A 27,397-nucleotide genomic window follows, 5' to 3' on the forward strand; every position below is an offset into this window, starting at 1 on the left:
AGAGAATGAACATTTAGAAGGACACTATCTTGGACAGATGGGTCACTTAATAGCATTAGTCAAGCTGTTTCTACATTTATGTCCATTGATATCTAGCTTAAATGAAATTCTTTGATTCTATAAAAATTTTCACTGTATTGTTTTTAAAAAAGGAATTCTTTTTTAAAGAATGGGGCTCAGAAATATATGTTAAGAGGCAACCTGGATGATTCTAGTGTACACTGAAAATATATTAATACAAGAACTCTATCTTATCTAAGTATTTATGTTACTTTCTTCTAAGCTGAATTTTTCAGAGAAGGCAATGGCACCCCACTCCAGTACTCTTGCTTGGAAAATCCCATGGACGGAGGAGCCTGGTGGGCTGCAATCCATGGGATCACAAAGAGTCAGACACGACTGAGCAACTTCACTGTCACTTTTCACTCTCATGCATTGGAGAAGGAAATGGCAACCCACTCCAGTGTTCTTGCCTGGAGAATCCCAGGGACAGAAGAGCCTGGTAGGCTGCCATCTCTGGGGTCACACAGAGTCAGACACAACTGAAGCAACAGCAGCAGCAAGCTGAATTTTTATATCTCGTTATATACATGAAAGTAAAGCATGAATCTGAGAAAGAAAAAATGAATACTTTATTTAAAAAGGTTAAATGTGTTAAGTATTATAACTTGGTTAGAAATTCTGGTGCCAAATAAATTCAAAAATGGATTAAAGATCTAAACGTAAGACCAGAAACTATAAAACTCCTAGAGGAAAACATCAGTAAAACACTCTCCGACATAAATCACAGCAGGATCCTCTATGATCCACCTCCCAGAATACTGGAAATAAAAGCAAAAATAAACAAATGGGACCTAATTAAAATTAAAAGCTTCTGCACAGCAAAGGAAACTATAAGCAAGGTGAAAAGACAGCCTTCTGAATGGGAGAAAATAAAAGCAAATGAAGAAACTGACAAACAACTAATCTCAAAAATATACAAGCAACTTATGCAGCTCAATTCCAGAAAAATAAACGACCCAATCAAAAAATGGGCCAAAGAACTAAATAGACATTTCTCCAAAGAAGACATACAGATGGCTAACAAACACATGAAAAGATGCTCAACATCACTCCTTATCAGAGAAATGCAAATCAAAACCACAATGAGGTACCATTTCACGCCAGTCAGAATGGCTGCGATCCAAAAGTCTACAAACAATAAATGCTGGAGAGGGTGTGGAGAAAAGGGAACCCTCTTACACTATTGGTGGTAATGCAAACTAGTACAGCCACTATGGAGAACAGTGTGGAGATTCTTTAAAAAAAAACTGGAAATAGTACTGCCTTATGACCCAGCAATCCCACTGCTGGAAATACACACCAAGGAAATCAGAATTGAAAGAGACACGTGTACCCCAATATTCATCGCAGCACTATTTATAATAGCCAGGACATGGAAGCAACCTAGATGTCCATCAGTAGACAAATAGCTAAGAAAGCAGTGGTACATATACACAATGGAGTATTACTCAGCCATTACAAAGAATACATTTGAATCAGTTCTAATGAGGTGGATGAAACTGGAGCTGATTATACAGAGTGAAGTAAGCCAGAAAGAAAAACACCAGTACAGTATACTAACGCATATATATGGGATTTAGACAGATGGTAACGATAGCCCTGTATGCGAGACAGCAAAAAAGACACAGATGTATAGAATGGACTTTTGGACTCTGTGGGAGAGGGAGAGGGTGGGATGACTTGGGAGAACGGCATTGAAACATGTATAATATCATATAAAAAACAAATCGCCAGTCTAGGTTCGATTGAGGATACAGGATGCTTGAAGCTGGTGCACTGGGATGACCCAGAGGGATGGGATGGGGAGGGAGGTGGGAGAGGGGTTCAGGAATGGGAACACGTGTACACCCATGGTGGATTCATGTTGATGTATGGCAAAACCAATACAATATTGTGAAGTAATTAGCCTCCAATTAAATAAATTTAAATTTTAAAAAATAAATAAATAATGTAAAAAAAATAATAATAAATACTTGGAAATACAAAGTAATGACCTTGTTAATCTCCATTAATATGGCATCCATGAAAAAATTTAAATCTCTCAAAGATTACTGAAAGAGAGCTTCAAATTTTTAAGTGGTAAGTTTATTAATAAAATTTCTTTGTGTAGGTAATTTTTGTATATGAAATCTGTTTTTTTCCTAGTGACGTAAACTAACTTTAACAAAAATTAGGAAATTGAGAAAAAACATCTTTAAAGGTGGAAATATCATCATAAGTAACAGCTTAAATTCAAAGAGGGAAATGAGATATACAAGACTGAACTCCAAACTTGATTCTTCTCTAGCTTTTTCCTACACTGACCATTTATCCTTTATGTGTTCATTTCCTTTTCTACTCCCTTAGAATCAGTCTTTAATAATGTAATTTCTAAATAGCTTAGTTCAAGTCATTGGACTATTTAAGGTCTTCAATTTGACACAGAAACACCTTCCAGTTCATTCCGTCAATAATAGAACAATTATATTTTCTGAAATAAAAATGCTGCCATGTTACTCTCTGGCTTAAATATTTTCAATGGTTTCTTATTATCCTAAAGATAAACCTCAAGTCCTTTCATATATTTATAAGCTCACCATGATTTGGCTCTTGCGTTAATTTCCAGTCTAACAGATGTGATTCTCAGTGGGAGCTTATAGAGAAATATTGAAGTTTGTATGGAGTGTTATTCTTTGTCACAAAAAACTGTTGGGGAGGGCCACTGTTGCCATTTATAGGTTAAGGGCGGATTTGAAACCTTTCAATACACAGGAAGTGTCATATAATGGAAACACACTGTGGCTCTTATATTTCTGACCAGATATTATGTAGATTAAAAATCCATTTAAATTATTTGATACAAGGATGTAAATCACTTCTACATGTAAAAAGAAAATTTTGGAATGCTATTAAGATTTACTAATTTTTCCAGGTAGATAATTGCTGTACAAATCAGGGCAAGAGTGCAATTTATTTGGAAGGTTACCAAGAATTGCTTACTGTTTTGGAAAATAATGCCACGTGTAGAGCAATAGAAATTCAGCAAATTTAATTATTGTTAAGGTTTGAGCTCTACTTCCCCCTATAATCTGGCATACTGGGTTGGAAAACTGACTTTTAATGATTAACTCCAACACAAGGACACAGTTTGGGGAAAAGTTCAGGCTGAAATTTGGTCTGCACACATGTACCAACAATTTAGTCCAAGCATGATAGATAACAGATACATGATAATGTCTAGATACCAGTAATATTGAATGGTAATCTACTTATTACTTGGGACAAAAAATTCCCATTATTAAAACTCAACTCTGAAATTGACAAGGATCATATAAGATTAACACTGTTAAGAATTATCAGAGAATTTAATTGAGGAATTGAAATGAGCTGGCATTAAAAATGTATAGCACTTGGTTAGGCAGAGTAGAAGGCAAAATGGAAGTGGCAAGGAGGTAAAAGGAAATCATTAAAAACACCAAGAGGTAAGTAGGAAAAAAAACAATTAGTCACATTTTTGTAATTTGGAATCATGAAAATATATCACCACTCAGAAAAATGGCAAAACCTAAATGTGAACTTTGTCCTCTAATGGAAAAGTCTTTTCAACAAGGTCATGAACTAGGTCATTTAGGTCATTTAGGTCATGTTGCACAATTCCACTGGTTAATGTTTATATTGTGTTTTGTGTTGCTCCCTGAAGTTGTGTAAAATAGAAACCCTTCTTAGATTATTATCACTTTACTGGAGATATGCCTCTTAACATGATAATTCTGTTTGAAATTTCAGTGCCACACCATGAGTCTATCATTTATTCTTTCCACACACATTTGTCACATGCATATTTAATCATTTATTTCAAGCCTCGGTCATTTAAAGTTTTGAAATTGATTGAAAATAGAGGTCAGGTTAGAGAGAAGATATTTCTTTACCTGCAGAATGCTAAGATATTTGATTGAATGCATGCAGAATTGCAAGAACCTTGAGTTGCATTTGAAGAAGAGGATAATGTAGTGCTCCCTCACTTAAATATGCTGTAAATCCAGTGCATTCATCTTAGAACGTTTTATACCAATTCACTAAGAAAGAACATGTGCAGTCTTCTTTGGGTGTGGGGAAAGGTCTGGGAGAGGGAGCTAAGAGTTGCCAAGAAGTTCAGCAAAGCAGAAAGAGACAGGCTATAAGTTGGGAGCCGCTTTGCCAGTTTTTCTGAGTAAGGAAACTCTATGCAAGATTATACCCACCCTTCTAATGGTAAAGAACCGACCTACCAATACAGGAGATGTAGAGACACGGGTTTGATCTCTGGGTTGGGAAGATCCCCTGGAGGAGAACATAGCAATCCACTCCAGTATTCTTGTCTGGAGATTCCATGGACAAAGGAGCCTGGTGGGCTATAGTCCATAGGGTCACACAGAGTCGGACAGGACTGAAGTGACTTAAAATGCACTACATTCACAGGCTTGTTCCTAATCAGAGCCATTTAGGTTTCAGCATTGCAAATGTGGTACGTGAAACAATTTTTGGCATTGTCCTTCTTTGGGATTGGAATGAGACTGGCCTTTTCCACTCCAGTGGCCACTGATGAGTTTTCCAAATTAGATGGTATATTGAGTGCAGCACTGTAAGAACATCATCTTTAGGATGTGAAATAGCTCAGCTGGATTTCCAAGGGAAGATATAACCATTTGAAGGTAGAGTTCCAGAGAAGAGCAAGGAGAGATAGGAAAGTCTTCATCACTGACCAACGTAAAGAAATAGAGGAAAACAATAGAACAGGAAAGACTAGAGATCCCTTCAAGAAAATTAGAGATATAAAGGGAACATTTCATGCAAAGATGGGCACAATATAAGACAGAAATTGTGTAGATCTAACAAAAACAGAAGACATTAAGAAGAGTTGGCAAGAATATACAGAAAAAGTATACAAAAAAGATCTTCATGACCCAGATAACCATGATGGTGTGGTCACTCACCTAGAGCCAGACATTCTGGCATGTGAAGTCAAGTAGGCATTAGGAAGCATCACTACGAACAAAGCTAGTGGAGGTGATGGAATTCCAGTTGAGCTATTTCAAAATCCTAACAGATGATGCTGTGAAAGTGAAAGTACTCAATATGTCAACAAATTTGGAAAACTCAGCAGTGGCCACAGGACTGGAAAAGGTCAGTTTTCATTCCAATCCTGAAGAAAGGCAATGCCAAAGAATGTTCCAACTACCACACAATTGACTCATCACACATGCTAGCCAAGTAATGCTCAAAATTCTCCAAGTCTGGCTTCAACAGTACATGAACTGTGAACTTCCTGATGTTCAAGCTGGATTTAGAAAAGGCAGAGGAACCAGAGATCAAATTGCCAAAATCTGCTGGATCATGGAGAAAGCAAGAGAGTTACAGAAAAACATCTACTTCTGCTTTATTGACTATGCCAGAGCCTTTAACTGTGTGGATCACAACCAACTGTGGAAAATTCTGAAAGAGATGGGAATACCAGACCACCTGACCTGCCTCCTGAGAGATCTGTATGCAGGTCAAGAAGCAACACTTAGAACTGGACATGGAACAACAGACTGGTTCCAAATCTGGAAAGGAGTACATCAAGGCTGTATATTGTCACCATGCTTATTTAAGTTATATGCAGAGTACATCATGAGAAATACTGGGCTGGATAGAGCACAAGCTGGAATCAAGATTGCCAGGATAAATATCAATAATTTCAGATACACAAATGACACAACCCTTATGGTAGAAGGTGAAGAAGAAGTAAAGAGCCTTTTGAAAAAAGTGAAAGAGGAGAGTGAAAAAGTTGGCTTAAAACTCAACATTCAGCAAACTAAGATCATGGCATCTGGTTCCATCATTCCATGGCAAATAGGATGGGGAAACAATGGAAATAGTTAGAGACTTTATTTTAGGGGGCTCCAAAATCACTGCAGATGGTGACTGCAGCCCTGAATTTAAAAGATGCTTACTCATTGGAAGAAAAGCTATGACCAACTTAAACAGCTTATTAAAAAGCAGAGACATTACTTTGCCCACAAAGGTTCATCTAGTCAAAGCTATGGTTTTTCCAGTAGTCATGTATGGATGTGAGAGTTGGACCATAAAGTAGACTGAGTGCCAAAGCATTGACACTTTCAAGCTGGGGTGTTGGAGAAGACTCATGAGAGTCCCTTGGACTTCAAGGATAACAAACCAGTCAATTCTAAAGGAAATCCACCCTGAATATTGACTGGAAGGACTGATGCTGAAACTGAAGCTCCAATACTTTGGCCACCTGCTGTGAAGGGCCAACTAATTCAAAAAGACCCTGATCCTGGGAAAGATTGAAAGTGGGAGAAGAAGGGGACAACTGAGGACCAGTAGGTTGGATGGCATCACTGACTCAATGGACATGAGTTTGAGCAGCCTCCTAGAGATGGTGAAGGACAGAGAAGCCTGGCATGCTGCAGTCCATGGGGGTGCAAAGAGTCGGACATGACTGAGGGACTGAATAACAACAACAATCACAGACGTAAACATACTTTTATTTACCTTCTGAAAGCAGCTTCTGGCTGCCCAGGTGGTGTTAGTGGTAAAGGACCTGCCTGCCAATGCAGAATACATAAGAAATTTGGATTTGATTTCTGGGTATGGAAGATCCCCTATAGGAGGGCATGGCAATCCACTCCAGTATTCTTCCCTGGAGAATCACATGGACAGAGGAACCTGGCAGGCTCCTGGCATGCTGCAGTCCATGGGGTCACAAAGAGTTGGATACAACTGAAGCTGAAGCAACTTAGCATACACACACACACACACACACACACACACACACACACACACAAAGCATCTTCTACAGTATGGATTTGCTGAGGGATACACTAAAATATGCATATTGCTAAAAAGGAAGTTTATTGATCATTTTTATTCCTCTTCACTTCCAAGCAGGTAGTGAGAGTGAGCACTGCATCAAGTTTACAGGTTAAAATTGCCCTAAAATTTTGATTACAAGAGACTTAATAATCATGTTTTACTTCTATAGTTTAATTGGCTCTAAACCTTGATGGTAATCTAAACAATTCCTATCAAGCTTACAAACTTATGCTATATTAAGAATTCCTCTTACTGTAATGTACTCATACCATTTTTATTGTCAATCCTCATGAAACAAATTAGGCTAATTATATCCTGAAGTTTAAAGTTTTGCTTGAGACTTTATTTGCTCTTGAATTACAAATTTAAGTCAATTATTTTTCTTCCCAAGGTGCAATATCCTTTTAGTTTGCCCATGAGTTGGCCTACCAGCCTTACATCCTTTATGCCTTCTCTTCTCTCATTATCACTATTTCCTATTTATATTGTTTCATCAGCAAAGTGAATAAGAACATAGGTTCTAGTGATAGTCTTCATAAATTTAATACCAAATGTATTGGTTACTAGCTATATGGTCTTTGAATAAACTTTTATGCCTAGTTTCCATGGAAAAATTAGTGAAAACACTACTATTTTTACCCATTTGTTACAATGATTCAAAGAGATAATATACATATGAAGGTTAGCAAGGTACCTGGCATGTAAACAGACTCTATACTATTAGTTATTATTGTTGTTGATGGTGTTACATATTTTATATGTTTAATAAATTTATTGCCAAAACTTTTCTGTTACTTTTTATATTCAAACAAAACATTTAACTTTTCTTTCCTTAGTATTTTTTAGCATCATGACCAAATATCTTTTATTAAATAGGCATATTTTGCTATGCTTGTTTTTATGTAATGTTTACAAATAAATGGCAAGCCATACTTCACAAACACTTAAAGAATTGTACCATACAGATATCTCACATGAATTTAGTCTAATGATTTAGCTATAAAGTTGTCACATTTTAAAATATTGGGCAGTGACAGGAGTACATTTATAGAATCAATCATTTTAGCAATATTTGCCTTTTAGAGTTTAAGAAGTAATTTCAAAGGTAAAATAAAAATCATGAATCCATAACAGAGTAATTTCACTTTTAGTAAAATTTTTTGATCAATAAAATATATGATTATTACAAGTTATTATAAATTATTTTATTTTTATTTTTTATATTTATTTTATTTATTATTTATTTATTTGGCTGTGCTGGGTCTTAGTTGTGGCATGCAAAGTCTTTGTTGCGGAATGTGGGATCTAGTTCCCTGATGAATGCAGGCCCCCTGCATTGGGAGAATGGAGTCTTAGCCACTGGACCACCAGCAAAGTTTAACAGGATTTATGCTGCTGCTGCTGCTAAGTCGCTTCAGTTATGTCTGACTCTGTGTGACCCCATGGACGGCAGCCCACCAGGCTCCCCCGTCCCTGGGATTCTCCAGGCAAGAACATTGGAGTGGATTGTCATTTCCTTCTCCAATGCATGAAAGTGAAACATGAAAGTGAAGTCGCTCGGTCATGTCCGACTCTTAGCGACCCCATGGACTGCAGCCTACCAGGCTCCTCCGTCCATGGGATTTTCCAGGCAAGAGTACTGGAGTGGGGTGCCATAGCCTTCTCTGTGTTGCTTCAATAGCAATATTTAAACACATAGTATTTTGCTAATACTTAAATAGCAATATTTAAACACATAGTAACAATATGTGTGGGGCTTACAGATATTCAGGTGAAAGCAATGTCTTGTTAACCAAACCTTGTAACTGCCTAATAGTTTCAGACTACTGATGTCACCTCCAGGAAAACCACATCCAAAGAAACAGTGACTCCCTTCACTTACACTATCTTCTTAGTCACTTTTTCCTAAATTTAAGTTCTCTAACCATGGGTAGCTGAAGTAGAAACAAAAACAAACAAGTAAAATCAAGTAGTAAGTGGCATACAAAATTTTGCCTCACATTCAAATAGCTGCTTTAGGAACTACAAGGCACTATTTTTCGTTTTTTATTTTAAAACAAATATTTGCCTGTTGAAATAAAATGCTCAAACTTTCCCATAAACAAAATAGGCAGGCATTTAGAATCAATGATTTGCATTAGTGTGATCACCAATAAATTTAAATATAAATACATGCTATATATTCTGCAAAAAGAGTCCTTTAGCAGTCAGGAAAATAATTCAATAGATATTTTTAGACCTAGTCTAAGACTCTCTCAGGTTAATAAAAATATGTTTAAATATTAATTATAATTGTTTCACATGCTACAGTTATTAAGACTTCTCTTGACTGATGCCCAGAAGTTACAGAGGTAAGAATTTAATTGTTATCTTCTTAATAGGTATTTGGTGTGGTGACATTAATATCAGACAAAGAGGACTTTAAGGCAAGGAGTATATTGAGAGAAGTTTTCATAATAATGAAAAATGCCAACTTAAGAGGAAGATATAACAATATTTATATTTGTGCTCCCCTGTATTCAATATATATAGTGCCAAAAATGAACTAAAAGGTAAAAAATAAGCAAATATCATAACTGCTAATTGTAACACAGCTTGGTACAAGTAACTTATAATTAACTACATAATGAATTAGCATATGTAGAACACTGAGTTGAATGTTTTCAGAACACGTGATCTTTTTAGCTACACAGAGACTACATTTAATCAATTTTTGACTATAATTTTTATCATATGCTAGGCAGTAAAGAAAACCTTAGTAAATTTGAAAATGTAAAATTCCTACAGATTATATCTGGAGCCCACAAGAAATAAACCAAAATTAAATGATATAAAAATTTATTGGAATATAATTTTAAATTATATTTTAAAATGTTTGGAACTTAAGCCCTTCAAAATAACTTCTGAGTCAAAAAAGATCTACCATGGACACAAAGATATCCTCCACGTAAGAACTCCATCTTCCCTGTGGACAAAACCAATTGGATTGGCCTTGAGTCTATGTGGAAAAAGAAAGGTGTTCAGTTGAGTCCAGTTTTCCAACTGTCCTTGCCAAGGTATTTAGCATCTGCGTGAAGCCTTCTGAACCTCTATAAGAGCCGAGCTACAAGGTAAAAATAAGAAACAACCCCAGTTAGTCATTGGTACAATGAGTAGAAAAATTGCCAACCACTTTCTTTTTGAATTTCTGACTCAAAAAATCATGACATATAATGAAATTGTTGTTTTAAGTCACTGAGACAGCCTATTAAGTTTGCTGAAGCCACTCAATCTGTCATTCAGAAAGATAAAAATTTATCCTGAGACTCAAATACAAGTTCAACTATTATTTGCAACATACTTTGGTACAGGAAAAGTTGGGGAAAGCACTACTCCATCTCTTGCTGGTGCCGAAGGATTTTTATGAGGATTTTAGAAGCTTTGGAGGGTCACAGAGTACTTACAGTTTCCTGTGTCTGGAGATGGAAGAACATAGACAAGGTGGAACAGGACAGAGTCTCTGGGGCTAATGACCAGTTAGTTAGGTCTGGTGTTTTGCATTGGTCTCAGCCTACTGGTCAGAGAAGGCAATGGCACCCCACTCCAGTACTCTTGCCTGGAAAATCCCATGGACAGAGGAGCCTGGTAGGCTGCAGTCCATGGGGTCGCTAAGAGTCGGACATGACCGAGCAACTTCACTTTCACGTTTTACTTTCATGCATTGGAGAAGGAAATGGCAACCCACTCCAATGTTCTTGCCTGGAGAATCCCAGGGAGGGGAAGCCTGCTGGGCTGCTGTCTATGGGGTCACACACAGTCAGACACAACTAAAGTGATTTAGCAGCAGCAGCAGCAGCAGCAGCAGCAGCAGCCTATTGGTAGTGATGTTATTGGCTAGGAAAGCCTAGGCACTCACCTAGGCCCATACTACTTGTAGCAGGCACCTACAGGAGTTTCTCTAAATGGAGCCAATGTAGTGACAATATTGGGCCCTTGTGGTTTTTTATTATGATTGTTAGACTTACCTTGGCTCCAGCCATCAGGAAACTGTGAGAAGCCAAGGTTTATTACTCATGAGTACTGAAGAGTGCACAGCACCCCTGGGTCACACAATGAGGTTGCAGGGGGGAAGAGAGGGAGAGAGAGGAAGAGAAATCATGCACTTTGGCTTCTGCCTTTATTAGCGTCTTGAGTGGGGAGCTAAGGTTTCATGCCTTTGCTCTTCACTGGTGAATTTAAACACATAAGAACAAGAATGTGGGTGAGGTGTCACTCAAGTAAGTGGTCAGTTATCTGGGTTACCTGGAGTTTTCTGAAAGGGGTGTTTCATGGGTGTGAGCGGCCTTCTTTCTTAACTAGTTGTTTAGCTAGTAGCTCTGTCATTATGCTGGCAACTTGTTTATTCAAAATGGATATCTTTGAAATCAAAAGCTTAATGTTGGGCATTAGCATTACAACCAAAACTTAACTATCAGGCTCTTACACTACACCTGGGTTTTAGTTGGGTAAATAGGAAGTTACTGGACATGAGGAATTTTCCAGAAGCCTTGCCATTCTCATGGGACAGCTAAAAAACTCCTACTCATTCTTAAGCTGCTGAATCTAACTGCTTTGGAAAGGAGAGAAGGATATGTGAATTTCTATCGTCTGCAGGGACTATAATATGCCCGAAGAAAAGTTGGCCCATTTGAATAGTGTCACTGTCTTGGTAAAGAAATCACAATTCAAAGATGTGACCAACAGAAAACAGATGCTGGGCAAGAGTTAGTGGACTCTCATGAGGGAGATGCTGACACCTGGGACCACCAAGAACGGTATTTAAAAAAAAAAAAATAGATAGTGATGATTAAGGACTAGAAGCTTTACCACCACCAATAACATCACCACCAGAACTCCATGGATGCTTTTAAACCTTCCAGAGCTTAGATCAACTCCAAAAAGTATCTGAAACTTGATGAAAAAATATTTTGTACATACTTTGCCCTGATAAGAATTAATGTACTTTTCAGCTTCTGGGATAGTTAAAAGCTAGAGTTAAAATTTAAATTCAGTTATAGAAAAATAAAAATACTGAATATTTTGGATTTTTTTTAAAAGATTTCATTTGTTATTGTACTTTCCATAAATTTATCTTTCATTAATGTGCTTCAACATAAGATTTAGTAAATATTCTAAATTTACAAGTTTTATTTGACCACCGTTTAGCTGTTAACTATATTTGGAATCTAATATTAAAGGCCAAATTAAAAATTTACCAAGTACCTAAGAATTTAGTAAATTTAGTTAATTTTCATAATTTTAAATGTTATAATCAGAATATTTTTGTCAGTTGTTTCCTGAGATATGAATATAAATTGCTCTTTTATATTCATTTATGATTATTTTCATACATAAAGGCTGTTCTTAATCGTCTTTGTCCATTCCTGCTGTCACAGAGATAGAAAACAGCATAAAACATTTTCAGTCTCCACAGGTCATTTAAAATTATCAAATGACCTAGAGGCTAAAACAGGCTATGTCCTTTTACTGAACCCCAGGAGTCACTAATATTTCTTTTAGCATGATGAAATAATAGAATTTACTTTTCTTGCCTAAAGTATGATAGAATTCACTTGTCCAGCTTATTAAGAACTTTGTTTCATTTATATTTTTTATTTTCTTTTTTTCATGAGCATGAAAACAAATTCCATAGGACAGTAACAGGCCTGAAAATATGAGTTTGCACACTATATAGAATGTTCCTTTAATAAGAAGCCAGAGCAATATAGAAAATAGGGATTGACCCCAAATCAAACGTGAGTCAGGGCCCTGTATTGCTGTTCCTTAAACCATCTCTGCTCTCTTCCTAGAGCCTCCCAAGTGGCACAAGAAATTGGTAAAGAAATCCCTCTCCAATGAAGGAGATGCGAGAGTGCACTGCAGGTTGGATCTCTGGGTTGGGAAGATCCCCTGCAGTAGGAAATGGCAACCCATTCCAGTATTCTTTCTGGGGAAATTCCATGGACAGAGAAGTCTAGCAGGCTACAGTCCATGGGGTCGCAAAGGTTTGAACAGGACTGAGCATGGCAAATTGATGGGGAAACAGTGGCTGACTTTATCTTTCTGGGCTCCAAAGTCACTGCAGATGGTGATTGCAGCCATGAAATTAAAAGATGCTTACTCCTTGGAAGGAAAGTTACGACCAACCTAGATAGCATATTAAAAAGCAGAGACATTACTTTGTCAACAGAGGTCTGTCTAGTCAAGGCTATGGTTTTTATAGTGGTCGTGTATGGATGAGTTGGACTATAAAGAAAGCTGAGCACTGATGAATTGATGTTTTTGAACTGTGGTGTTGGAGAAGACTCTTAAGAGTCCCTTGGACTGCAAGGAGATCCAACCAGTCCATCCTAAAGGAAATCGGTCTTGAATATTCATTGGAAGGACTGATACTGAAGCTGAAACTCCAATACTTTGGCCACCTGATGCAAAGAGCTGACTTGTTTGAAAAGGCCTTGATGCTAGGAAAGATTGAGGGCAGGAGGAGAAGGAGACAACAGAGGATGAGATAGTTGGATGGCATCACCAACTCAACGGACATGCTTTTGGGTGGACTCCGAGAGTTGGTGATGGACAGGGAGGCCTGGCATGCTGCGGTTCATGGGGTCGAAAGGAGTCGGACACGACTGAGCGACTGAACTGAACTGACTGATCACACAGCAAAACAACAATAAACTCTTCTTCTCCTCCTCTCTTATAAATCATTAAACTGCCTTCAGGTTTCCCACTTAAACATGAGAACCAGGAATGCTCCACAATTTATTTCTCTCTTAATTTATTTTGCCTAGTATATCTTCAGAATCTGCACAAAAAAGATTATCATTCCTATGATATAAATGGATAATAAAAATTATAATGCTACCCTTCTTGGCTGAAATAATGTTTACAATTCACGTGTCATCTTAAAAAGGTTGCACCCTAGAAAGATTTTGCATGGCCTGTTGTAAAATATTCCAAGACAAACTTTAAATATAGACTTTGATTTTGGTTCAATTTTCAATCAAAATATCAAAAAGTAGTAATGTGGAATACAAATTAATGACAGTAAAAAATTATAGCTGATACTTTTACTATGAAGCCATCTTTTACAGCTCTTTTTCTTCCCCAGTGAATTTACATACCAATAATCTTCAAACTTAGATTTACTGTATTTTTAAACATTCAGGGAACAATCTTTATTCTTTACCACATCAAACTATATACTTTTAAGAAGAGATCCCACAAATTCTACATATAATCTGTGTCACAATTAAATGTTTAAAGTTTGTATTTTCAACTTTAACATTTGTGTTTTAAAACAGTATCTGTCAATGTTCACCAGTTGCCTGAGGAAAAAACAGACTTCTGAAATTTTATTTACGCATGTCTTGCTTCTTTTCACTGAGCTTTTTTTTTTTTTTTTTTTTTTTTTTTTGAGCTACCTAGGCTTAGATAGATAATGTGGTGGTTATTGTTTTAGTCGCTAAATTGTGTCCAACTCTTTGCAACCCACATACTGTAACCCTCCAGGCTGCTCTGTCCATGGGAATTCCCAGGCAAGAATACTGGAGTGGGTTGTCATTTTCTTCTCTAGGGCATCTTCCTGACCCAGGGATTGAAACTGCGTCTCCTGAATTGGCAGGTGGATTCTTTACCACTGAGCCACTACGGAAGCCCCAGATAGAGTGGTAAAGAAAAAAAAAAAAAAACACTAGCTCTGATAAATACCAATCAAGACACATATTTTCTATGGCAAAGCTAGCAGATAAGAAATAAATAAGTTGGAGATAAGTAGAAAAGCTGATGTAATTAAACACCCTACTACTAAGAGAAAAAAAGATACTTTAAAAAGTAACTGAGAGGTAGTGAAGAGGAAAAACGTATCTTATGAGTTCCGTAGATAACATCTTGTTAAGTCGCTTCAGTCGTGTCTGACTCTGTGCCACCCCATAGGCGGCAGCCCACCAGGGTCCCCCGTCCCTGGGATTCTCCAGGCAAGAAGACTGGAGTGGGTTGCCATTTCATTCTCCAATGCATGAAAGTGAAAAGTGAAAGGGAAGTCGCTCAGTCATGTCCGACTCTTCGTGACCCCATGGACCGCAGCCTACCAGGCTCCTCCGTCCATGGGATTTTCCAGGTGAGAGTACTGGAGTGGGGTGCCATTGTAGTGCTAGTTTAATATATTGGAGAAGGCAATGCACCCCACTCCAGTACTCTTGCCTGGAAAATCCCATGGGCGGAGGAACCTGGTAGGCCGCGGTCCATGGGGTCGCTAGAGTCGGATACGACTGAGCGACTTCACTTTCACTTTTCACTTTCATGCATTGGAGAAGGAAATAGTACCCACTCCAGTGTTCTTGCCTGGAGAATCCCAGGGACGGGGCAGCCTGGTGGGCTGCGGTTTATAGGGTCGCACAGAGTCGGACACGACTGAAGTGACTTAGCAGCAGCAGCAGCAGTTTAATATATAAAGGTCATTTCACACTTGATGTGTCTGAAAAGACATTTGATCTCACTCTTACACCCACACCCATATCTGTTTCTTCTCCAGTTGTCCCCATTTTAGAAAATGACACTTATTTTCACATTGTCATTCGAACCCAAATCCTTTTATGTTGTCCTTGAATACTTTCAAGCATACCATCATTTAGTTCTTCAGCAGGTTCTGTTTGCTCCATCTTTCTGGAACAATATTTCCTGAATCTGCTTATTTCTCATCTGCCCCAGTTCTTCTGTCCCTATCCAAACCATCTCATTGTCCCTGGACTATGAAATTTCAGTGCCTTTCTAATAATTCTCATTGTTTCAACTCCTTTCCTTCTACAGACACTTTTCTACAAAGCAGGTAGCCTGATCATTTATAAATGTAAATCAGATCACACACTCTTTTGCTCAGATTCTGCTGTGTCTTCATTTTATACCACAGAAAAGCAAATTTCAACCTCACTTCAGTGACTCTGCATGATCTCTCCAACCTCTCCACTCATGTAAGTTTCTGGTTTACTTCCTTAATTTGGTCTCACTAGTTTTCCTGATGATTTTTTCGATAAGCTAGGTTGATTCTGACTCCAAATTTTGCACTGTATTTCTTCTTTGCTTAGAATTCTCCCAGTTCTCCATGAACCCCGTTCCCTTATTGTATTCAGAGTTCTGTTTATAGAATCATCTATGGAGAGAGGATTTCCTTGATCATCCCACATAAAATTCTCTAGTCCTTGATATGCTTTATTTCCTACGAATAGCTTAACTATTCAACATTATATTATTTTATATTTGTTTATTAGTTCATTATTTTCTCCCTCAACTAGCATATAAACTTTATGAGAGATTTTGGCTAGTGGATCCTTTGTTTTCTCAGAAACAATGCATTACACAATGTAACATTAAATAGGTATTGGCGAACCAGATCAATGGGGCTTTCCTGGTAGCTCAGTGGTAAAGAATCTGCCTTGGAGATGCGAGTTCAGTTCTGGATGAGGAAGATTCCCTAGAGAAGGAAATGGCAACCCACTCCAATATTCTTGCCTGGGAAATCCCATGGACAGCGGAGCTTCATGGGCCATAGTCTGCTGCTGCTGCTGCTAAGTCTCTTCAGTCGTGTCCGACTCTGTGCCACCCCATAGACGGCAGCCCACTAGGCTCCTCTGTCCCTGGGATTCTCCAGGCAAGAATACTGGAGTGGGTTGCCATTTCCTTCTCCAGTGCATGTCTATGGGGACACAAGAGTCAGACATAACTTAATAACTAAACAACTACATCAATGAACAAACTGCAGTAGTCATCCCCCCTTGAATGCATCAGCCAGTCCCCAGGCCTACAGTCTTTAATTTCAGTATCACATACTAAATTTACTTGGATGACAGTAAATAAATTTTTTCTGGTCCTTCCACATGGCATATGAGATCTTAGTTTCTTGATCAAGGACCTAACCTGTGCAGTGGAAGCACAAAGTCTTAACCACTGGACCACCAGAGAAGTACCTTTTTTTATGTGAAGGTTCATGTCTCATCTTTAATTTCAAGTGTAGGGCTAACATATTAATATTCATTTTAAGAAAATATATCATTTGTATCATCACTTTAATAAAAAAGTCATTTTAATTTAGGTAAGATGGTTAATGTGGCTCTAGTGATGACAATACTATATAAAATTAATGCATTACTTTCATTATCTGATAAATATAAACCCTTAGCATATAAATGTGGCAAGTTCTACAGCTCACATCCAGCAACATTAGTATCATCAGGCAAAGAAAACTCAGCTTCTCACCAGAGAAGGGAGAGAAATTTAAGTGTTCTTTTAACTAGTGTATGAGATTTTGTTCTAAACACTTTGTTTTTTAGAAAGGCAAACCAGCATATTAGACCAGTGGTTCTAAACTGAGGATGATTTTTCTCACCAGAAGACATTAACAATGTTTTCAGTTTTGGATGTCACAGCGAAGGTACCATTGGCATCTAATCTGTAGACACCAGGAATGCTGCTAAAATTCCCACAATATACAGGGTAGCTCTGCATAGTAAATTATCCAGACCAAAATGTTACTACCGCCTAGGTTGAAAAACTGTGTTAGACAGGCAGGACTGTAATTTTAAGTCTTTCTTTAATTCAGAACACAAAATAATTTTGAAACTTGTTCAAAACTTCAAGCTTATTCCTCTGCATTTATGATCTCTAAGCTTCAAGCAATCAGTGCCGTCTCATATCTTTCTTCTCTGACTCATGCAGACTCAGAGTAACTGCTCTTTCATCTTAGTTTCTGCTGCTCTTCCTGAAAATATGTAGCTTATAGATCAATTACTTAGGTCGAGAGAGTCTGGGAGCCCAAGTGACCATTTTTTCTTTCTATGAGTGATTTTTCCCTTGAATTTTTATTTGATTATTCCATTGCTAATGCACCCATCTTTCTGACAAAAGTTTTCATCATCTTTTTCCCAAAACAGAATATGCTCTAAAATGACTATTGGGAACTGATTAAATAAAAACTGACTCAAATTTTTCAACTAAATTGAGTAAACTGAGGCATGTATATTGTAGAATTATTTTAACTTTTTTTGAAATGAAATACTTTCTGTTCCAATAAGTTTAATATTTCTCTTATTATTGGGAAAAAAGAATTTCTGCTGTTGAGACTTTTCATTCTCAGATATCAGTAAACTTGTTGACTTAATCTGGCATTAATGGGGAATGGCATCTTTAGAGCTCAAACTCTATTTAGCTAGTTCCATGACTTTTATGCTATTTTAGATGTATGTTTGAATTAATAAAGCATCTTGTGATTTCATATATCTCAATGTGTTATATGATATATTTAAGTACACTGTATATATTAAATTTTTCCTTAGTATACTAAAGTACTTAAATTTGCTTCAGATAGTCCTAGATTAAATCAATGCTCAATCATTTACTGGTGTAACTGTTGTTTAATCACCAAGTTGTGTCCAACTCTTTTGCAACCCCATGGACTAGAGCCTCCCAAGCTACTCTGTCCATGGGATTTCCCAGACAAGAATACTGGAGTTGGTTGCCATTTCCTTCTCCAGGGGATTTTCCCATGACTGTAGGCAAGTTATTTAGAAACTAGGTCCTATGATCTATCTGACACTATCTTATGGAGTATTACAAAGAAAAATAACATGATCAATGAAAAATGTCTCACATGGTCTCTGACACTCAGGAGGTAAATAATAAGTAGGAATGACTTAGTGTTATTAGTGTATAAAAACTTGATTTTCTAATGAAACGGAAAGGTTCAAAATTCTTTAGAGAAATTGTTCAGGACCTTTATACCATATTGTGGTCCATGCTACCTCTTGACTCAGAAGCAACATATCATAAGACATTTGTTCATTTAATAAATAAAAGTGCACTTTTTTTTCCATATAGATATTGAGTTATTCAGGTTTGTGTTTTGTCTTCCCCAAGTATGTCAATTTCCCCTTTGGACTGCTCTCAACTTTATAAATAAATAAATAACGAATTATCTATACATGTGAGTCTACTTTTGACTGCTCTATTCTGTTTTATTGATCTATTTGTTTTTCTTTATGCCAACATAACACAGAAAAGACATTTAAATGTTAGAAGGTATTAAATTTAAAGTATGTGTGAGATATGTTACATTTGTGAATATGGTACACCTGATTTTATTTAAGTTTAAAAATCTGAGATTTAAGATATCAAAATGGCAGGTATTATTTTGATTACCGAGGATATGAATACAAATTATTTTCGGGCCTTTTAAAGATAAATTTCATAAAAATGTTATTCTGAGTAAATAAGCAAATGGAAGGCTGATTGATGATACTTGATATAGACAATGTTTTATTTGTCATTCTTTGTCATGGGCCATTTGTAGCCATAAACTAAAAATATTTAAAAAATAATAGAGAGAGAAAAAAGAATTTCCAGAATCTTAGCCTCAATAAAATTTTTCAAAGTGAGGACAAATCCCTATCACAGTGACTTGCACAAAATGAAAACAGTGAAACTGTTAGTCACTGAGTCATGTCCAACTCTTTGTGATCCCATATAGATCACAGGCTCCTCTGTCTATGGAATTCTCCAGGCAAGAACACTGAAATGGCCATTCCATTCTCCAGGAGATCTTCCTGACCCAGGGATCAAACTCGAGTCTCCCACATTACAAGCACACTGTTTACTGTATGAGCCATCAGGGACACCCAAAAAGACTTGCCAAAAAATAGGGGGAAATAGTCAATAATAAATATATGCTGCATGAACTAATGAATGCATGAAAAAAATGAATGTTGGGGACATACAGATTGCTTTGAACATTTTCTATGATATTATGATTGACATAATGGTTACTTTCATATATGGCAAAGGCTGACCATCCTGAGATAATATGATAATTTTAAGAAATATCAGATTTTGAAATGAGATATGAATATGTATGAATATGAATATCTCACCTCTCACAACTATGTAAGGCAATATGCATTCAAACATTTCTATTTCTAAAATTTCTTTCCATCTCTTTTAAGGTGTATTACATTAAAAAAAATCTCATACTGACTTATCTTCCCAACTCACTTCCTCAACTGTTACACACACATGAAAGCAACCGTTTTCTATAAATCTTTCAATGGTTGGCTAATTCCAAGTCAGTTATGTGCTCACACTGTGATAAAATTATAATGTATTTCTCTTCCTAAAGTTTGGATTCACTTCAGACCTTGGAAAGTGGATTATAACACAACAAATCTCACTATCTGAAGGTTTGCAAGTCATAATATTTTTTACCTTTATTGTCACTGCATCTCTTCATAAATTCATAAGTATATGAGAATAAACATACACTATTCCTTGCAGTTTGTCAGTACAATAGACATTTGTGACAAGTAAATTGCTAACAAAACATTTATAACAAATATGATCTGGATGATAAGTTGTACCTTTAAAATAGAAATAAAAGTTTCCAGGCATCTAATTTTTATATTACGGGCTTAAGAACAGAATTTTCTCATTTGAAGAATTAAGTGAGCTGACAGTTACTGAGTAACAAAAACCTACCAGCTACAATCGACTGCACTGTTGTAGAGTTCAACCTTTTGAAAAGCCTATCTTTTATTCCCTAGATGCTAATAAGCTTCCCAACTTGATAAAAAGTTGACTTACCATACAGGTGATGCCTCATAAAGATGGGTCTATACAACATCCTTGAGAAATCATGTTCAGACACTGCAGACTTTCAGGTTAGTGAGAAAGATAGATGCAAGATCTGTGAAATTTGAAATCAGTGAAATTTTGAAAAATATATATTGACAATTATTTCAAAGGTCTGTAAACATGATACAAACACTTACCGATTGAAATTTTCTAATTGACTCAAAGTCATTTTCCCAACATTTCTGGTTGAAGGGTGAGGAAAGGTGAAGTTGGCACGGATGGTGCCTGCTTTAAGCAGTATCATTCTTACTAATTTTAGCTTTGAGCCTATTGAAACAATTTAAATTATATGGAAGACAATATATTTGTCCATTTCCTTTATTTCTCCCAGTAGTAATCAGAAGTCATGGTGGTAATTCATTCAGTTCAGTCGAGTACCTCATTTGTGTCCAGTTCTTTTTGACCCCATGGGTGAAGCACACCAGGCCTCCTTGTCCATCACCAACTCCTGGAGCTTACTCAAATGCATATCCATCGTGTCAGTGATGCCATCCAACCATCTCATCCTTTGTCGTCCCCTTCTCCTCCTGCCTTCAATCTTTCCCAGCACCAGGGTATTTTCCAATGAGTCAGTTGTTCACTTCAAGTGCCCAAAGTATTGGAGTTTCAGCTTCAGAATCAGTCCTTCCAATGAGCATTCAGGACTGATTCTCTTTAGGATTGACTGGTTTGATCTCCTTGAAATCCAGGGGACTCTCCAGAGTTTTCTCTACCAGTTCAGTTCAGTCACTCAGTCGTGTCCAACTCTTTGCGGCCCCATGAATCACAGCACGCCAGGCCTCCCTGTCCATCACCAACTCCCAGAGTTCACTCAAACTCATATCCATCGAGTCAGTGATGCCATCCAGCCATCACATCCTCTGTCATCCCCTTCTCCTCCTGCCCCCAATCCCTCCCAGCATCAGAGTCTTTTTCAATGAGTCAACTCTTCGCATGAGGTGGTCAAAGTACTGGAGTTTCAGCTTTAGCATCATTCCTTCCAAAGAAATGCCAGGGTTGCTCTCCTTCAGAATGGACTGGTTGGATCTTCTTACAGTCCAAGGGACTCTCAAGTGTCTTCTCCAACACCACAGTTCAAAAGCATCAATTCTTCGGTGCCCAGCCTTCTTCACAGTCCAACTCTCACATCCATACATGACTACTGTAAAAATCATAGCTTTGACTAGATGGACCTTTGTTGGCAAAGTAATGTTTCTGCTTTTTAGTATGCTATCTAGGTTGGTCATAACTTTTCTTCCAAGGAGTAAACATCTTTTAATTTCATGGCTGCAGTCACCATCTGCAGTGATTTTGAAGCTCCCCAAAATAAAGTCTCTAACTATTTCCACTGTTTCCCCCATCTATTTTCCATGAAGTGATGGAACCAGATGTACTCTCCTCTTTCACTTTCATCAAGAGGCTCTTTAGTTCTTCGCTTTCTGCCATAAGGGTGGTGTCATCTGCATATCTGAGATTACTGAAATTTCTTCCAGCAATCTTGATTCCAGCTTGTGCTTCATCTAGCCCAGCATTTTGCATGATGTACTCTGCATATAAGTTAAATAAGCAGGGTTACAATATGCAGTCTTGTACACCTTTCCCAATTTGGAACCAGTCTTTTTTGTTCATTTGTTCCATGTCCATTTCTAACTGCAGCTTCTTAACCTGCATACAGATTTCTCAAGAGGCAGGTCAGGTGGTCTGATATTTCCATCTCTTGAAGAATTTTCCAGTTTATTGTGATCCACACAGTCAAAGGCTTTGGCATAGTCAATAAAGCAGAAGTAGATGTTTTTTCTGGAACTCTGTTGCTTTCTCAATCATCCAACAGATGTTAGCAATTTGATCTCTGTTTGTTTTTTTTTTCTTTGCCTTTTCTAAATCCAGCTTGAACATCTGGAAGTTCACAGTTCATGTACAGCTGAAGCTTGGCTTTGAATTTTGAGCATCACTTTGCTAGCATGTGAGATGTAATTGCGAGGTGGTTTGAACATTCTTTGGCATTGCCTTTCTTTGGGTTTGGAATGAAAACTGATTTTTTCCAGTCCTGTGGCTACTGCTGAGTTTTCCAAATTTGCTGGCATATTGAGTACAGCACTTTCACAGCATCATCTTCATCAAAAATGACAGAATGATCTCCATTTGTTTTCAAGGCAAACCACTCAATATTATAGTAATCCAAGTCTATGCCCAAGCAGTAATGCTCAAGAAGCTGAAGTTGAATGGTTCTATGAAGATCTACAGGACCTTCTAGAACTAACACCCCAAAAAGATGTCCTTTTCATTATAGGGGACTGGAATGCAAAAGTAGGTTATTCATTAGGTTTGTGATTAAATTTTGTTCAAGTAAGTAATCTGAGAATATGCTAAGGGAATTTTAAGACTTTTCAAATGGAGATAACAAAAAAGGCATAAAATAGGACATGTACTCCCGCAGAATAAGACTTTGCTTTTCTGAATACTACCTGCACCTGAACTCTGGAAATCATGCAATAGTGTTTTAGATATTCATCTGTAAATTTCTAACAAAAGCTATTCATACATTCATTCATTCAAAATAAAATTGTTGAGCACTGACTCAAAATTTCTTGGTATTGTACAAGTCACTGGTAAAATTGAATAAGAAAGGATACCTATCCTCAAAGAGATCACTAACTCATATAGATTCCAAATTAGTAAATGACCTTTGCAACATGTTTTTTATAGGTACTATAGTAAAGGTAATGCAACTGCAATGAATGCAATGAAAAAAGTTTAAGTCAATCCTACTTGAGAGTGAGATGGTAGAAGCACAGACAGTTTTAAAAAGAAAATGAAGCTTGAGTAGAATTTTAAAGAAAAAAAAAAAAAAGATTTCCAAAGATGTAATATAAAGGAAAGAAGTTTTAGAATGAGGATATGTGTATGGGGAACTTCTTGGCTGAAAATAAAAATGTGAATTACAAAGCTAATTATGATCTTTTGATATAATATTTCCACAGAGGCATTCATTGATATATAGCCTAATTTGAAATCTAGTGTGGCCTAAATTTAGGTGTGGGGACTACTGAAACATTTTCACTGCCTTTACTTAGAGCCTATTAAGTTAGCAAAATATAATCACATAATGTGGAACACTTTACTGATGATTTCTGTGTGGTTCTTGGAAAAGAATTTTCTCCATGCATAGGTGTTAATAGTCTGATCACATACTTTAAGAACAGAAAATCATATTTCTAACGTGTTATTTGAAAGCAGTTGCAGTGTAGTTTTATACTGTAATCTTCTAAAATATTATAGGATTTCTTTGCATTAACCTTTGGACATTTGAGCTGATACATTTTGTTACCAGAATTTCACAGATCAAATTCACACAGTAGTTTGTATTTTCTCTCCCTCAGATTTACTAATTTAAGAAGTGGTTGGTTTGTTTTCAATCATAACACATGTATGTAACAGAGTTGTTTCCAATTTAAGAGGAAAAAATATGTAGTTTCTCAAAATATATTACGGCCCTCAGTACCAGGATTAACAGGTAAATTTGTCTTCTTTCTCCAGTCCCCAGCCTCCTTTCCTGGTACGTCCATTTCCGGAGGTAAGGATGGATATCACTATACAAAAGTATTGCCTTGATGATGGAAGACTATGAAACTGATGTATTATCCTTCATAACTAGTTCTTTGTTGCTGTTGTATGTTCAAAAGATGAAGTTCTGTGATCACTGTTGAAGCATAAATTCCCCTTTATACTGCTCACTTTAAACTATTAATGCCTTCTGAAAATCTGCCTGTCTTCTGCAATCTGTCTGGGCAGATCTTTCACCTTGCCCTGCTTTCACTGTTGTTGCAGTAGGCCTTTGCTTTTTCCAATGCTCTTTCTAATGTGCTCTTGGCTTTCTTAAAATTATAAATGGAAATTTTACATTTAGTAATGAAGGATTAAGTTAATTCATATTGGTAATCTAGCAAGGGATCCTTTTGCAATTTTTTATTTAATTTTAGTCCTCAGAAAGCCCACTCAAAATGGAAACCATTGACTAAGAACTCATACATGAACACAGTTTTGGTGGTGCAGGCTGAGAGCAGGAAGGCTGGCCTCAGGCATGCCCCTGACAGCCAAATAAGGAGAAATTTGAGGGGTGGAAGGTCAAAAATCTATATCTGAAGCTGAAAATTTCCTTAGATAGGTAATTTAACTTCTTAAATTTAAAAATAAACATGTAATATTTTGCACTACAGTAGCTTATAATTGAATTGACTGTATGGAAAAATGCAGAGTAAAATACAGAGAGAGGGATGGGTGATAAGCAGAGCAAAGTAGGTAGCATGCAAATGGAGGAAAATGCCCCAAATTAGTAATGCCATTTACTAATTGGCATTAGTAAATGCATTTACTAATGCATTACGCTTTGCAAGCATGGCTTGAAATTCTGTCTCAGAAATGGCATAGAGGATGCTGTCCATGTGCTCCCAAGATGTCCTTCACTGGACCAGTACATCTCCCCTCAACTATTGACTAATGGCTCATAATCTCCTGCATCTGCCAGAGCATTGCCCTCACTTGAACTGGATCTGCCTCTCTGAGGAGTTTTACACAATAGGAAGATCCCAATGACAAATGGACTCTGGGATGCAAAGGTAATGCACCCTGCCTCAGCATGGGACCTCACTCTCTTCCTGAGGGCATATCTTTAATATATCATTTTGAAAACAAAAATGCTCTAAGGCTCTGCTTTTTGGAATCCTACCTAAGATGATGCCAAAATATATTCTGGAAACAGGTTATAAGGATATGGTTCTGAAAGTGAGTCATTTGCTAGCAAGGAGGCAATAAGCTCCCAATAAGATAGAAAAAGCGGGGAGGGGAGGGCTTCCTTGGTGGCTCAGTGGTAAGAATCCACCTTCCAATGCAGGAGAGAAGGGTTCAGTCCCTGGGTAGGGAAGATCTCCTGGAGAAGGAAATGGCAACCCACTTTAGTATTCTTTCCTGGAGAATCCAATGGAAAGAGGAGTCTGGCGGCCTATAGTCCTTAGGATTGTGAAGAGTAGACCATGACTTGGTGATTAAACAACAACAACAATAAAGTAGGAAAAATATTAGTAGGGCCTGAGGGACTGAAACAGTGACTGCTCAGACTTTCACTGATTACTTAGAACAGGCTGTTTATGGAAGATAATTATCTGGCTGGTGCAGCAATTCTAACATTTCATAGATATAATGTAAATAGTAATTAATAAAACTGTGGAACTTGATGTTTGTTTCTAAGTTCCATTGATGTACAGAAGAGAGAAAATTAGAGACTTAGAACTATAATCAGTCTCATGAGGGTCAGGAAGCTTCCTCGGAGGCTCATTTGGATACTCTTTATTGCTCACAACCAGAGGAGGGGCAGCAGTGAAGAGCAGGTACAGGACCAAATTGTAAGATTTGGAGATTTGTAAAGAAGGTGGAATTTTAGTCCAGACAAGAGTCCAATGCCAAAGGCAGAGCCTTAATAACAAAGAGTGATCCTGAGACATGAGAGGGGATATCTAGTCTGATGCACTTGAGAATCTTGAACTCTCAATTCATTTTGTCACCTCGATATCAGCTGACTTGACTTCCCACCCATGGAGAGTCCTCAAATGAAGCAAATGCCTTACAAAACTACACTTGCCCTCCTTGGGATCTGTCCTACCTACCTTCTTCATCATCCATAATTAGAGAATAATGTGCCACATTTTCAAGTGAAGCCATTTTCCAGTTAGACAAATACTGGGTAAAAATTATCATTTAAGTAAATAGTACTTATGCTTAAAATGCAAAAATCACTGTAGGGAAGCCGACCCCTATTTATTGTACCTAGTATTGAGCCATGCTAATCAGGCCAGCATTAAGCAAGGCCTGACTGTGAAAGAGCTTGGCCTTCTACAGGAGGAGATGGATTATATGCCAAATGAGCTGCAAGACCCAGCTCACATGTATCAGCATGAAAAAGGAAAATATGCCAGAAATGTATTCTGAGAGGGCTGGAACAAAGAAAGCAGACAGAGACTGAAAAATGGAGTTTTTTAATATGCAAATATTTTCCCATGACACAAGATTTAACTTCCTGCAAGGGGTTTGGAAAGTGTTCCAAATACACTATTGGTTGGCCCTTCAATTCTTGGAAAATTAAATGGACCACACTAATTGAAATAAGGAAGCTAGAACTCTGTGACAGATTAGAATAAAGGATTAAAAAAAAAAAAACCTCCAAGATTTGGGCATACTAGAGTGGGTCCACTATAAAGATTCAAAATCCACAAGATGGTGATTTCTAAAGATGAAAAGATATGTGTTTATAAGGAGGACACCAGCCTCACTGAGAACTCAGCAGTGGTCACCCTTTCTTCTCAGGGCTGAAGAGGGCACGCTGCCTTGTATCAGTGGGATGATAGGAATCCCATATAGCAAAAGCCATGTGGTGACACTTCAGTGCCAGCAGAAATGGGGATATAATCACTAACATGAGCGACAAGGTCAGACTAGCAGCCAGGGGCACCTGGCTTGCCATGATCTGTGGAAATACAAGTGGAACATTACATCCTCAGGTCAAAATAGATGGCTGCCAGCAAATGAACTGAATATAAACGGGTTCTACCCACTATCTGAAAGTAGAGAGTTCCATGGAAACCTTCCCTAAGCTGAAATGGCATATAGTGAAGAAGCAATAACCTTAGGGCACATCTTGCTAACGAATACTCGAAATGAATTGAGAAAAAGCACAAATGCTCATGCAGTTCAAAGCTGTGGCAGCTTGGTGCTGAGATGCCGAGTATAGTCTCAGGGAAGGGGCTTGATGGTACCACTTTTGCTACTCAGGGTGCACTGC

General features: G+C 37.4%; 1 pseudogene; it reads right to left on the minus strand.

Annotated features, from left to right (window-relative positions):
• The window catches only part of LOC108635623, a 77,979-nt pseudogene extending 51,699 nt beyond the window's left edge, over positions 1 to 26,280 (minus strand).

The sequence above is a fragment of the Capra hircus genome, chromosome 3 (assembly GCF_001704415.2).
Source record: "Capra hircus breed San Clemente chromosome 3, ASM170441v1, whole genome shotgun sequence".
Classification (NCBI taxonomy): domain Eukaryota; kingdom Metazoa; phylum Chordata; class Mammalia; order Artiodactyla; family Bovidae; genus Capra; species Capra hircus.